Source organism: Sitodiplosis mosellana, unplaced genomic scaffold (genome assembly GCF_009176505.1).
Source record: "Sitodiplosis mosellana isolate CC-2019 unplaced genomic scaffold, AAFC_SMos_1.0 Smas_scaffold_6226, whole genome shotgun sequence".
Taxonomy (NCBI): domain Eukaryota; kingdom Metazoa; phylum Arthropoda; class Insecta; order Diptera; family Cecidomyiidae; genus Sitodiplosis; species Sitodiplosis mosellana.
In genome coordinates, this window is record NW_022601467.1 from 14,683,218 (window position 1) to 14,697,951 (window position 14,734).

At 37.2% G+C, this 14,734-nt stretch overlaps 1 protein-coding gene across 6 annotated transcripts in view; it reads right to left on the bottom strand.

Moving 5' to 3' along the window:
* LOC129578473 (protein grainyhead) overlaps positions 1-14,412 on the bottom strand; it is a 144,924-nt gene extending 130,512 nt beyond the window's left edge. For 2 of the 6 annotated variants that reach the window (XM_055467141.1, XM_055467138.1), the window contains exon 1: positions 13,266-14,412. The gene's annotated coding sequence lies outside the window, so the exon portion shown is untranslated. The remainder of the gene's footprint in view (positions 1-13,265) is intronic. The other 4 variants (XM_055467139.1, XM_055467143.1, XM_055467137.1 and 1 more) reach the window with 3 other exon arrangements.
* Between the last annotated feature and the right edge of the window lie 322 nt (positions 14,413-14,734).

The following is a 14,734-nucleotide window of genomic DNA, read 5'->3' on the forward strand; positions in this document are numbered from 1 at the left end:
GAATTATGATTTTTACAAGTTGCAATTTGTTAATTTGTATTCCATATACTCATCCGGACAACCGGCCTTGTTCTCGGTGATTTACTTTCGAAGCCTATTTCAAATGTAATCGCAATTGTATGTACGAATAAAATAGTCAGTAAACCGCGAATGTAATTTCCAAGTGATAAGTAACCGAATTTCTTGAATCATTGCGGCTTTTCTACGCAAATGACAAGACAATTCACAAGAGTATGAATCTCATATCAATAAAATAAATGAAACAAATTAAATGTGTTTTTCTTCATGACATTCAAAAAATGCATGTTCTAAATGTGTCACCGGATATTCTTTTTAATGTGACTCACACTGTATTTTACATATCAAAACTCCGCGTTTCGTGGAGACTCCAATGTCTCTCTCTCTCTCTCTCTCTCTCTCTCTCTCTCTCGGTCTACCTTTTTTTTCAAATATGAAAAGTGGATTTATATCCATTGGTGGAATAGATGTAACATTGTCATTGTGGTGAATTCAGCACGCGAAATGGCAAAGAAGCACAAATCATTGTTTATTATCTACACGTGGTGACAAATGTTGATAATAATATTAACCGCATCATATGAATATACTAATGGTTTTTGCCGAAAATCCTTTCAAATATTGGCGCATTAACAATGAAAAATACTAAACTTCAGACAGACAAGAAGAGGTGCAAAAATTGATACCAATAAAAATGTTCCAACAAAAATTAGCATTTTACAATAAAAAAAAGCCTTTGACATTAAAAGTATGGTATACATTCTATCTAAAAAAAAGAGTTGTGTGTTCGAGAGAGTGAGAGAGAAGACAACGCAAATGCAAGGAAAAAAACAAAAAAAAAGTCACAAGAATTTTTGAATGGCGATTCGTATGTCCTTCAAATATCGAAACGAATTCATTCATTCATGTAAAGCATGCAATAAATAACAAATTAAAATGTATATATTTCGTTTCGATTTCCTTCTCACGACAGCGAAAAAAAAGTGCGGGATCGTTTGTTTTTTGTTCACTTGGCATCGAATCGAAAACGATTCGACATGCAAGATGGATTCTGTTCAAATAATTTCGTGCATTTTGTTTTCTGATAATAAAAAAAACGTTTTCATTGCTTAATGCACCGCGCGTTGCTCTAAATTCAAATATTTGAATTCCACTAAACATCGAACATAATCCACTTCGCCGCTCATCAATGGATTATCTTTTCGTTTAAGTGCTGAAATACATTTCAATCGTTCACAATGGCTGATTTATTCATAACAAAGTAGTCAAGTGTTTGTTAGTTTTTTTTCTCCTTCTTGTTGTGTCGCATTGTGTGAAAAATTATGTGTGCTGTAATATGTAGAGTTTAGAGTTGGCATTAAAAAAAGGTAGCAGCTTCTTCTTCCGAGTTCTGATCAACGAATGAAACAGAAAAAATACACACAAAAATTTGGTATTTACGATCTTCATCAAATGGCTTTATAAATTGCATAGAGTCAACTATCTAAAATGCTCGCATGTTTGATTGCAATGTAATTGCACACCGAATAGACACTTTGTGCTCAATTGGGTTTCAACAAACAAGATTTTAATCATTCGGCTCATGTGTTTCAGGCTGAAGCTCAGCATATTATTGGTTTGGTGAATTTTCTCTCTCTATCTCGCTCTCGAAACACCGCAAACATTAGGCACGATACAAGTGGAAAAGGTAAACTCAAACGGAGTGCAATGAGCAAAGCAAAAGCGAGAGAGACAAAAAAACAAACACACACACACACACATAGCCACACACTTAATGACATACGATCGAAATGAAACAAATTTGCCGAGAGTTCCATATTCGTTTGGCGATGCGAGAGTAGTACTTTGGCGGCATACTTGTATTCATGCATATATATAAATATATATACTTTTTTCATTCGTACGTTTGCTCTCGCTTTGGCGGACGAAATTGCAAATGCATTCGCACAACGGCGATATAATTTATACATTTTATTCATGCTTTTTCTGAATGATTACTCTTTTTTTTTCCTTTCTGTGCCGCTCTTTCTCGCTCGCTCTCATTTCCTATTGCTCTAGCGATTGCACCAACCTGATCACTTTAATACACATACCGCAAAAAATTAAAAGCGATGCATGAAAAAAAAATCACACACAAACGGCGCACGACGGATAATACTTTAGCACAACAAAAACGATAATCGTAAATTTATTATATCGGTTTTGGACATTTCCAACGAAGGAACATTTTTTCTTTTGCAAAAAGAGAGCGTACGAAAACTATTTTTCCACCCAAAGCCAAAGCCGAATAAAAGCCATCGAATCAAGTGTGTATACGAGTGGAGAAAAATCTGTTTTGGGCATTTGTCTCACGGAATTTCTATTGAATCGGTCATGGAATAAAAAACAATTTAAACAAGTGCAAAACAAAGACATTCTTAGGCAAATCAGTGGTTGAATTAACAACATCACCAAAAATTGCGCTATTGATTTTCCGCAGCAAAAAGATAGAAGAAGCAACAGGAGAAGATGAAGTCAATTGAACGATTAAAATGCAACGAAATTGGTTAACGGTGCCTCTGTGTGATCGAGCTCGAACCGATAAAATGCGTATTAAGATGCGATGCGGGAACGAAACATTATTTATTGCAAAATGATCTTATTCCAACTTGAATAGGGTTTGCATAGTAAAATGCAAATGAAAACCGAAGAGAGAGAGAGAGAGAGAGAGAGAGAGAGAGAGAGAGAGAGAAAAAGCGAACATTTAATACGAAGACATGGTTTTTTTCCGCGATATATTCAATATTGGCGATAAATTAGTTTTGCATGGACAATGGCATGGCGCGACCAGTAGCGCGTTTGACATTAAAATTCGAAGTGTGGTAATTTTAGCATTAAATATGCATATAAGTGACAATAAATTATCGTCGGCAAATTAGTTTCGTCATTTCCGTTAGTTCATATCGCCGCCTTTGATTCGTGCACACAACAAACACTGGCTAAATGTCCGTGTTCGCAAACCGAACGAAACGAATGAGCGCGCTCACCCGCTCGATCACCGACGAGATCACGACGGGGACCTTAATTACAGAATACATTTTTCACTCGAACGAGTAATTATTTTCTATTGACGAAATATGTAGATTTTTTTCTCTTCCATTATTCTATGCGCGTGAGCGCGCGAGAACGCGAATGATATAAGATAGTGATTCAAATAACGTGGCATTGTAAATGAATGGATTTAAATTGTGCGGCACAGATAAATGATGTGATCGTAATGGATTTGTAAAACAACAGCGGCATACAAATTACAAAGGAGAGAGACAAAAGACGTGAAAAACATTCAATAAAACCATTTAACATATGTGCTGAGAATTAGAACCCTTAATCGGATCACATTTTCAGTTGAGCAATCAATTTTTCTTTTGCAATACATAGCAAATATTGCGACATAATTCACATGGTCATAAATGGGCCAATGGCATTCCAATGGCTAGATATTGAATCCCGTGACACAATCTCCTCCGATTGCATTATGAATATATGCATAAAATGGTTGGTGCCATCGAAAAACCTTGGGATCGAAGTGAAATTTACTATCGAAAAACTTCATTAAATTGTTGAATTTTGTCATTCACTTCTGTTCGATCGAACTCTTGCTTTTTTCTATATTATAGGGACTTCTAGAGAGGAAGAGAGAGAAGGAGTGTGTGTGTGTGTGTGTGTATGAGCCCATCGAAGATCAGCCATGGTCATCCGAGGTATGCACGCACGAATGTGTGAGGAAAATCCAATGAAAACGGGCGACGGTTCAGAATTTGAGAATGTGTCTTGTGGCGCCAAGGTTGAAATGCACCAAAAAGATAATTAATGTCTGATCTCCCGGCAAAATGCTTTTCATATTCATTATGTTTTACCGGGGGGGAAAAAATCAATCTGCATAGATGCACACACGTTCCAGTCACATCGCGCGCGCACGCACAAGGTGAGAGGAAGAGACAGGTTAAACTGTAGCAAGTGAAATCGAGCATTATCTCTTTGTGTTTCTCGGCACTCTTGTCATTCGGGCCATGCACTGTGAGTGAACGCGGGCGCGAGTGGTGAACGTTGTTAATCAATAATTTATGGCTGGTAGTTTACGTTCGTTTCTTATCATATTTGACTCCTTATTGCTCAGTGCACGGCTCTCGACACACATACGGCTCAGTTCGTCGTTCGGCGACAGTATGATATGTGTGTAGCGCGCTACAATTAAACCAAATAAATTAATCAAGGAACGAAGCACGTGAAAAAAAACAAAATTTAAAATAAACAAAGGCAGTAAATATTCCACTCGTTACAGCATCAACAAAATGCTTATGCACCAAAGTAAAGTGGGAAAATAAAACGATGAAAAAAAAATTGAAGTGCAACGGCACACATAATCAGCGCACCCGAACATCTCGTTCGCAACATGTACAATCACTTGGACTTGGTGTGCATGCTCTCGAATCTCTTGTTCCATTCTTTTTCGTTTGCGCTTTGTTTTCGGGCCTGAAAACACCGAATTGGTGTGCGAAACCGCGAAAAAAAATGAAGAAAAAAAAACATGCGAAGAAAAATGGAAAATCAAAATCAGCATCAGCATTCGTTTCGGTTGTTCGTAAGCAGTGCATTTTTCGATTGCACAAATATGGACTCTTGCATTCATATTATTTTTGTTCCCCTTTAACATCCATTTGGAAACGTGTGGGTCGACTTTATGAACGCATTTATTTTAACGTTGTCAAATTTGATGGCGAATGCTGTCGACAAAATTGATCGCGCATTCGTTTTAATAAACCAGAAAATTGTGTTATTCTTTTCGCTGCATTTCGAAAGTAACTTTTTTTTTGTCTGCTGTTGTTGTTGTTGTTGTTGTCGCTGCTCTGTGTTCATTCCGTAACCACAACACACACACACACACGCAAATCGACAGGCTTCTCCTCTTACTTTTCATAGCTCATTTGTGGAGGATCCATTCAACATTGTGTATCTCCTTGTCTCTTATGCACATAGAGCTAAACATAAATACCAATGATTATGATCAGTCCTTTTGTTCTGCACCACCGTGCATGCTATTGTGTTTCTGCCAAACCGATATTCATTCCATGACATCCGTATTCATTCAATTTCAAAGCTAAAATGCATGCGAAAAATTGTTTAGATGATGATTAAAGCATAATCAACTTTCACTTCAGCAATTATGGATCAATCGTAATAAAAAAAAGAGCTCAGTTATCTTTTATTTCTCATAAAATTTGACACACAAAAACACGATCATTAAAAAAAACATCCAAATTTTTTACAGATTGTTTTTTTTCGGTATGCATTAGTTCGATTCCCTCTTATTTAGTAGTTTCGTAAATAAATTTGCAAAAGTAGCACTTCAGTCAACCAATACACTGGAGCATCCCACCAGGAATGAATTGACAGAAAATAAAAAGAACTGCGGCGAAAACAAAACCTTTGTTAAAAATGTCACGATGAAGCATAATAAAGAGATAAAATATGCAAAAAATGCCTTGTGGTTTCATATCATTTTGGAATTCAAGACCCACAAAGATGTTTTTTTCTTTTTTTTACTTGAGCTTTAACGTCATCACCACTTTATTTCGCACATAAACAACATTAATCAATCAAAATGGAAAATTCGTCTCGATAATTTTGTAATGACAATCATTGGCATAGTTTGAAGAAAAGAAAGAAAAAAAATCGAAGAAATTAGTTGAATCTAAAAATAAATCAATTTCTGCGCTGTAATCAAATCAAGTTGTAATCAATCGCGTGCACGTTTGGCGATATGTTGTAGCGGCCTCATGAAAACGCATGTATCAACAATTCAAAACAAACGCTTGTCGCGTATACAAAATCCGATGTACCAATAAACTTGATTGAAATCGTGACTTGTGCTGGTGCTATTTGCCCCTTTTTTTTATCATCATACACATACACGAGAGTTCATTCAGAAAATAAAAACTCGAAATGAAACAGTGATCCGTCCATACACACCAGAGATCGAGATTGTGTATGTCTAAAAAATCACACAGAAACAAAAACGAAAATTGAAGAATAAGTAGATTACAAGTTTTACTGGTTTTTCATCACGTGGATGCATATTGTTGATGCGGCTAAAGCCGGTCATGTACACGGAGCTTGAGTGTGTGTGTGTGTGTGTGTAGATGAGGAAAAACAATAACAAATAAACTAAATACGGGAGAGTGAGACAGAGAGATAGAGAGAGAGAGAGCGAGATACACAAACTGTGTTATCATCTTATGGCAGAAGTGAAAACAATGAGGATTATTCACGGTTTACCGTTTGTTTGTAGTGTGTGGTTCTTGAAATGGAACTTCGACAAAAAATACTCTATAATCAAGTAATCGTTTGGCTGTCTGGCAATTTTACTCTACTGAATTCAGCTGAACAATAAGAAAAGCGAAACGAAAAAAAAGAGTGAGTAATAAATACCAACAACAACAGCAACAGCACACGTTTGGAACAAGTGATTTGTCTGGCTAGACGCTCATTAGACGACTTCTGCATATCTTTTCATTATGATTTAAACTTGAAAATGGTAGATCAAGTTAAATACAACACACATACATGCATGCCAATTGGCTACCGGCTCTCTCGCTCATTTAATAAACACAGTTCGCGCATAATATAATAATAGTAGAGCTACAGGCTGAGAGAAATATTTACATTATTTATGCAACGCCACATAACCGATAAATGAATTCGGTCAATGAATTCTGGTTTCATATGGTGATGTGAATGTTTCGTAGCCGGTGCGGTGTGCTCGTGCGATCGCAGTTCGCATGCACATCAAGAAAGAAAAAAAAACAAAGGAAGTGGTTCAGGCCAGTCCAGTCCAGTTCAGTTCAGGCCAGTTCAGCAACCACAACAATCATGATCATATGGTTGAACTGGAGCCTGTTACTGTAAAGAGTGAAATGGAATTTACCGGAATTTTTTTCTCGTATTCGTTATTTGAAGTTATCACATTATTTGTGTGTTGGATTTTTGCTTGTTTTTCCCTTCCTCGCTCACACACTTTCTGTCGGCTTCAGCAGTGAGAGCAGGAAGAAGATGAAGTCCAAATGGAAGAACAACAGAAAACACACACACACATATCACTAATTCGCTTTGTGCTTTTGGCACGCAGAAGTTTTGGTGTGTCGTTGGCATGTGACCGACCAAGAGCAAGACCAAACAACCGAATCGTTACTATAGACATGAAATCATGTAATGATGATAATGACAATAATAGTAGTTCGCGAATACAAGTTAGGTGAGATCTGGATTTAAAATTTCGTCATTTGTTATGGCGCGACCAACAAACTGGCTGCTATCTTCATCGGATATGTCGACGTCATTGCCGCGTCACGTCAAAGGTATCTTCTTCGTCATCATCATCACGCCAGAAACACAAATCGCCGGTTAGCCAATATCTTACAAAAAAGTGAAATGTACCGTTCAGAAAACTGCATTAATAAAACACGAAATGGCCGATGAAGCGACGGATTCATGATGATGACTTTGGACAAAATGTTAGCCAGAAAATTGAGGTCTCCAAACTGATTATTGAATGGCAAATGTGTATGCCGTGACGGAAAAGAAGAAGAAGAAGAAGAAAAAATTATATATATATATTTTACGGACCCAATCATTTAATTTGCATACGATCCAAGGGATAGCCATTGGGTATTTCATCAAGATTTACGTATAATTTAAACGGCATTCGAATGACATCAACTTTTAAAACAATGCATCGATTTCGATGAATTCAAAGAAATGAGCAGCATTGTCAAGTGAAAGGATTATTAGGTTGTTTACTATCGTATCGTTTTGTATACAGAAAATTAAAATGTATACGTTTTTTTCCCGTTCGATTGCCATTCGAACAAACTTGGAACATGGAAAATACTGCAAAACATTATACGGCCTGTCCAAATGGCCACGCATTCGCATCCATCATACTTTGTTTCGTGCACAAAAGAACAACAATGTTCGTGATTATTTTAAGCACTTTTATTTGGATATCAACTTCATTGAAAAAAACTGCATGCTTGTAGGCGCTACATTTTGCTGTGGAAATATGGTCCAGCATATAAGCGAGCCGCTCGCTCTTGTCGCTTCGAATATCAATTAAACATTGTCCGAGCTTTCACTGTTTGTTTCGTCAGTCGTTAATGGCAATCAATTAAAAAACCAAAATGCATACACATGCACCAAAACACACGAGACGAGAAAAACACACCGAGGAGCTGCTTGATGTGATAGCCAGGCAAACGAATATCTCAAAGAAATAAGCTGGCATTCGTTCACCGAAAACCTTTGGCTTTTTGGATCGTAAGCATCGTTGCGTGTTGCAAGTCATATGTGGAGCGCTTGTACGGTCCGACAATATCTTATGTTTATTCTCTGTTTGCCTCTATTTCATTCTCTCTTTCATCGCTCATTCCTCTGGTTGTCTTGCTTGCGCCCATTTTTGACAACGTTGTCGTAGATTTTTATGTTCGTTCACTCGCCGCGGACTCCTTGCGTGTGTGTGCTTCCTTTATCTCGTTGCTTTTATTTCTGTCCGTTTTCTTTTTTTCTTTTCTTTTCATATGTATTTTTTCTTGTGCTTCGCTGTTTTAATGCACTTTTCGTATTTTCTTTTTTGATTGCTTGTGCCTCAATATTTTTTTTTCTCCTCTCTTTTCGTTCGTATCTGACTCACAAATATTCTGTGTATCTTTTTGGGATTGTTTTGGAATCACAGCGTATATATAGCGTATATATACTACACATTAAAAAGAAACACTAATGTTTTAAACGCATGCGATATTCATCGACATCTCCAGCAGATTTTATTTATTACATGGGGAATCGTATTTCAAGATTGAATGCGATATTTTACTGGCCATCACAAATGAAACCAACGACAATAGTATAACGCAGAAGAAAAAAAGCACAAATTTTAAGCCTCACAATCAGCTGGGGTCATTTGATCCGTCTCTCATTGCACATTGGTTGACCATTTGGATTTTGTTGTCGGGAAAAGGTCGTGCTGAGAATGGAAACTTCTTCCTGGCCAACAGACTCAGTGATACTTCGAGAGGTGCGATGATCTGGGATGGGACAGAAAATGGTTTGCCTGCATTTTTCTGCGAGCCCTTGGCTATCCCAAAACACAGCCAGCGATGTCGTAATGATTTTATGGTATACGTGCATCAACGCAACCAAACACATTTACAGCGCGATTCCATTGATGGAGCGAGAGAGAGGCCAAATGTGTGTATATATAATAAGAGGCACACGATTTTCTCTCATTGGTTTCGCAGTGTCCGCGGTCTTCTTCCCTTCATTGCTGTGTGTTTTTTTCTTCTTCTTCTTCTTCTTCTTCTTCTTTTAAATCAGACCAATTTTATTGTCCATAATATTCGGATCGAATGAAAGGTTTTTGTTGTTGCTATTGATGTTCTTTAATTCCAACATTTCTCTCTCTCTCTATTTCTGTGTGTATCTTTTTTTTATTATTGTTACTGACGTTTGGTATTTTCTACGTTGTTTTCATCTTGCTCACTCTTTCGTTTCTTTTGAAATACATTTTAATGGCTTACATTAAATTTAGTTTCTTATATTGATTTTTTCCTTTTTCATCTCGCTCTCTCGCTCTCGATCGATATGTGTCTCTTTTCTTGGTCTTGCTTTTTGATATTGTGTACTGTTCACTGAATTCGTACGGTTCTTGTTGATTCGCAATGATTATGGGGTTTGAGCTCAAATATGAGCACGTCTTATTGCATTCAATCGTCGTAATTGTTTGATGAAAAATAAAAAGAGTTTCTCTCTTTTTATTGTGCGCTCAGCCCGCCAGGCCAACAACACTTTTTCCATTATTTTGAAAAGGATCGTGCACACGCACTGGATTCATCCGTACGTTTCTCTTGATCATTTTCATTAAATTACAATTACTAAACAGCCGGAGATTGTAATAAAGTGTTGAACGAGAACCTATTGTGTGAATGTGTAGTGCAGTCATGACGTCATCCATGACTCAACGCCATCAAATCCGGTTCATATCCAGATTGTTTGATACTCTCTATATGAGTCAAATTAAGATTCAACGACATTAGGTGACAATTGCCAAAACGCCGTTCATCGTTTACATGTAACAGCCAGTATTGTTCTTGAACCGTTTCACTTTTTTTTTCTGTGGTATTATCGACAAACAGAGTGCAGAAGAACAGGTAATGAAATGCGTTCCGCTTACAGTTGTTTATCACCATTATTATTTCAGTTCGATTGACACTATGAAAATGTCTGAAAAAGATTCGATGCAGTGAATCAGCGGCATAGGTAGAGAGAAGGGCAGAACGACGGCTTATATTTCGCATGCAATGTCTAATGAATGCTCGCGTCAACAGAAGAAATTAAATCAAAATTTTTGTTTTGCGCATTTTTCCTCGAGAAAAAAAAATGGCCAAAAGTCAATATAGTTTGATTAAAAAGATCCTAACTCATTTTATTCGCACAAAAAAGCGAGATCTATTGTGTTGGCATTATTATTAGAGAAGAAAGAGAGAGAGAGAGAGAGAAAAAAACACACACAGACGACGTTAATCGTATTTTACGCGGCAAAGCAGTCACTAAAAGTTGTGTTGCATGCTGGTATGAATGGATGTCGAATGGTGGTGTCTAAAATGTAGCTCTTTTCGTTGTCTTGTTTTGAATCCAGCAGAAATGATACGAAAAAAAACCCTAACGGAATGGAGTAGACATGAATGCTGCAGATATAGTTTACGTGTACACCGATTCTTCGACGGTTATTCTTTCTTCTTCTCGCCCATTCGTTGGTTGTTGTCGTTTGTCGACTCTGTCTATGCACTAGGTTTCTCTCGTGCTGAATAGGCGACTTTCGGTGCAATCGTACAATCGGTTTGTATGTGTGTGTGTGTCTTTTTTTATGTGCGCTGCAGCGGTTTTGGTGTTTTAGATATACACCGAATCATGGCAGAACGACACATACACAACCGTGTGTCTGTATCAAGAATTAATTAAATATACGTACATATGCGAACGATGATATGATTCGCACATTATTGCCATCGATTCCACACCAAAGAGGATAGCACAATGAGAATTGTTTATATGTAATTCAGGAAGATTCAATCTCATGTCAGTGTCTGTTGATCTCCCTCGGTATGTTTTGATATAAGAATTTTTCGGTTATTTCATTGCAATTATCGGATTGGAGCAAAAGAAATGATCTTCAATGCTTAAAATCTTCTGCTTGGGTTTTTTCCTCTCTTAAATTTTCCGTTTCTGTATTCCCCGGCGATTACATACAAATGCAATATATCTTTGTCTTGCACCCAGTGTGTATCTACTTGACTTCTATTCTGCCGTTGCCGTTGCCATTGACGTTGGATTTTCGTTGAGTCGCTTATTCATTGTTGTTCTTATTGGGATTTTTTTTCCTTCTCATTCGTTTGTTCGTCTCTCTCGTACTTCGTTTTGTTGCATATGTTTTATTCCTTTTTTTTCTCATTTTCTTCTCGGTTTCTTGGCGCTGCACACCGAAAAAATTTCAACCAGTGGTAGCACAAATGATCGTGTGTGCGCCTGTGTGTGTGTGTAGTTTATGTAAAATGTTGAACGATAAAAAGTAAATTTACGTATGCATACGATTTTCGTTCAATAATTCTATATGATATTTTCGAGGATTACTTTTTACGATGTTATTGCTTATTTCGTTTGTGCATCTTCTTTTGGCTCACGCTTTGCTGGGCCCAAATGATTTTGCTCACTTTTTCCACTCGTTATGTCTGTATGTGTATGATTCATGGCTATTGATTAGTGTGGCTTTTCTCGATGCCAAGCATTTCATTTCAATTTGGACATTTTACCAATGGATTTGAATGTATTGCATTTAACTAGGTACTGAAAATGGCAGTGAAACTCATTGATTCCTAATGCGAGACTATTTTTCACTTGGTTGATTCTGTTTGTGTGTGTGTGTGTGTGTGTGTGTGTGTGTGTGCAAATGTCATTTCATTTCAATTGATAATTGATTTACCGTTGTGCCCGATCAATATCGCAAACAAGATAACCTTCGCACGCACGCACCGAAACAAAAAGACTTCAGCAGACAGCGACGAACCTTAAATGCGGTCATTTTAAATTTCGACAACGATATTAATCACTTTGACTTTGCTTAATGGAACACACACATCGTCACATCGAAGGTAATTTGGCAACTGTACCAATGACCATTTTGCCATTTTGTTGTTCGGGCGTTGAAACGGATTGTGTTGTGTAAACAAACGAGAGAGCAAAAATAAAAACACATTGAATTGAAAGGCAATTGCCATTGAACACACTTCCTAGTACACAACAAAGTGCTGTGCCGTCTCGTACTGTGTTACAATATATTGCTATAGCCAATTGAGTTTTTAATTGGATATATGAATTGTCATTTAAATTGTAGAATCGATGAGCGCGCGGGAGCGTTTGGCTTCAAAACAAAACCCTAAATAATTGCAATTCCAAAACTCCCATGGCAATTCCACGGAGAGAGCAGGCCAGAATGCTTTGTTTACAAACAATCTCGTTGGTTTGCTTCGAAACAAGTATAACAACAAACCACCGAATCGCAAAATTGTATGGATTTGCCGGTTACCTGTTGCTATAAATGTTGATTACAACGCGCGATGGACATAGACATATATGCATGTATATATGTTCCGTATTCATCGCACACAAAGAAGCGAACGAAATGAAAAAAAAAACCGCTCCATAACTTAATGCCTATATATGACATTTTAGAATCAAAAGCAAACGCACTCCAACCGAGAAATAATAAAGGAAATGAATCTGGCAAGAGAGCAAAAAAAAACCAGTCGAACGAGTAGATGAAAAACTACAACAAAAGTGGACAAGTTTTGTGCGCAGACACACATATGTGCATAAATGACGTTAAGAGCGCGCATTTCGTTTCGCATCGTAAATGCAATCAATAAACAAGAGATTTTTCTGTTGATAGAAAATCAATAAAACTTGCACAATTCGGTATCTTTTTTTCGTCAGAGATTTCGTCGATGTCGGTGTCAGACGGATTTTATTTTTATGTCGGGCCATCACGGTGTCGAAAATATCAACGCATTTCATAGATCATTGACGGATGGCGATATCGAACGATACACACACACATATATATACTACACAAAATAAAAAAAATTTGAAGTCTCGCAACTCACCTTATGTAAATAGAAATAAAATAAAAAAAATCATTCGTGATTTTATTTGATAAATTATTGTGGACGAATTCGTTGATTTCTGAATCAATTTCAGATGACTAACTTTAACGTTGTTGGTTTTTCTTCTCTTCTCTTCTCTTCGTTTGTTGAATTCTTTGAGTTTGTTTTTAATGAAAAATCACACTTAAATCACATGAAACAGCAAAAAGCACATAAGCCCGTGGTTAAAACTATAAAAAATTTATACTTTTTTCTTCGTTGTCGTCGTCGTTTTAATTTTTCCAATGAGTCAACGTCTGAAATCAATGTACGTGTATACAAAAAAAAGTGTAGTTGAGGCGACACTGTTTGATTCTCAATTGCAACTAAATGGATGTTTTCAACATTGGTCGGTGTTTTTTTCTTCTATTTTTTCTTTTGGAAATGAACAACAACTTATTCCGGCATTAATCTAATTATTCCGTTTCAAAATATTATCACATTATCACCATTAAATATTCGATATATTCACTAACTAACTTCGTTCAAATGTACGAGGTGTTTGTCATTCACACTGTTAATCGTTGTTTGATTTTGAATAAACGAAAATGTAAATAGTCCGTGCCGAACTACAACAAAAACGGATGAGATTTTAAAAACAAAAACCAACAAAAATCGAACCGAAACGAGAAGAAAAAAACACACACAGAGATTGTTCGGTGTTCCTCTCACAATGCGCGAATCGAGTGCGAGCTTTGCATTGTCTCAATTGTTAATTCAATTGCTTCTCTCTCGCGCTTGATGTTGTGTATTGATTAGAGCTGATTAGAGTTGTTTTGGTTAAGTGACGATCACATTTCCACCCGTTTTGGATTCGTCGTATCGGTATGTGTTGAAATTTTTTTCACAAAATGTTTTTAAAATGTGCGGATTTAATAAAAAAAAACTGATTTGAAATGGAGACAATTCCCATAGATTTTTAGCAGGTGTCCGTGTTTGAACTGAAACTACTTCTGTACGAAAAATGTTTCTCGCAGCAACTGCGCAGATTATGGGGCGCACCAATCAACGACATCAGTTGCCACGGCGATGGTCGTATATTCAACGCTTGGTCGGTCGAATGATCGGTGTAGCGCAAGCGTTCGATTGATTCGTTCAGGTGATTCGATGAACAAAGAATTGAACATACGTGCGCTGGAATTGTAGGTGCTGTTGAGCCAAGCGATGTGTGCACTCCATGCGAGCAACGTACGTGCACGGCTTGATTCGATCATTCATATAAGATGGCGATCTGTGATCACATCGTGCATCTCCTTCGGTCGTGCATCGCTAGCACGGCGAACGTTCGAGGTGCCGTCTCACCCGCCGTCGTCGACAACGTTTATTTTTTCTCTCGTTGTTTTTGTTATTGCCATTGAGTTCGAAAAGAGTTGAACTATTGTCCATTACATATGCATACACAGAGCGGGTCGATCGTGCTGTAGCATACA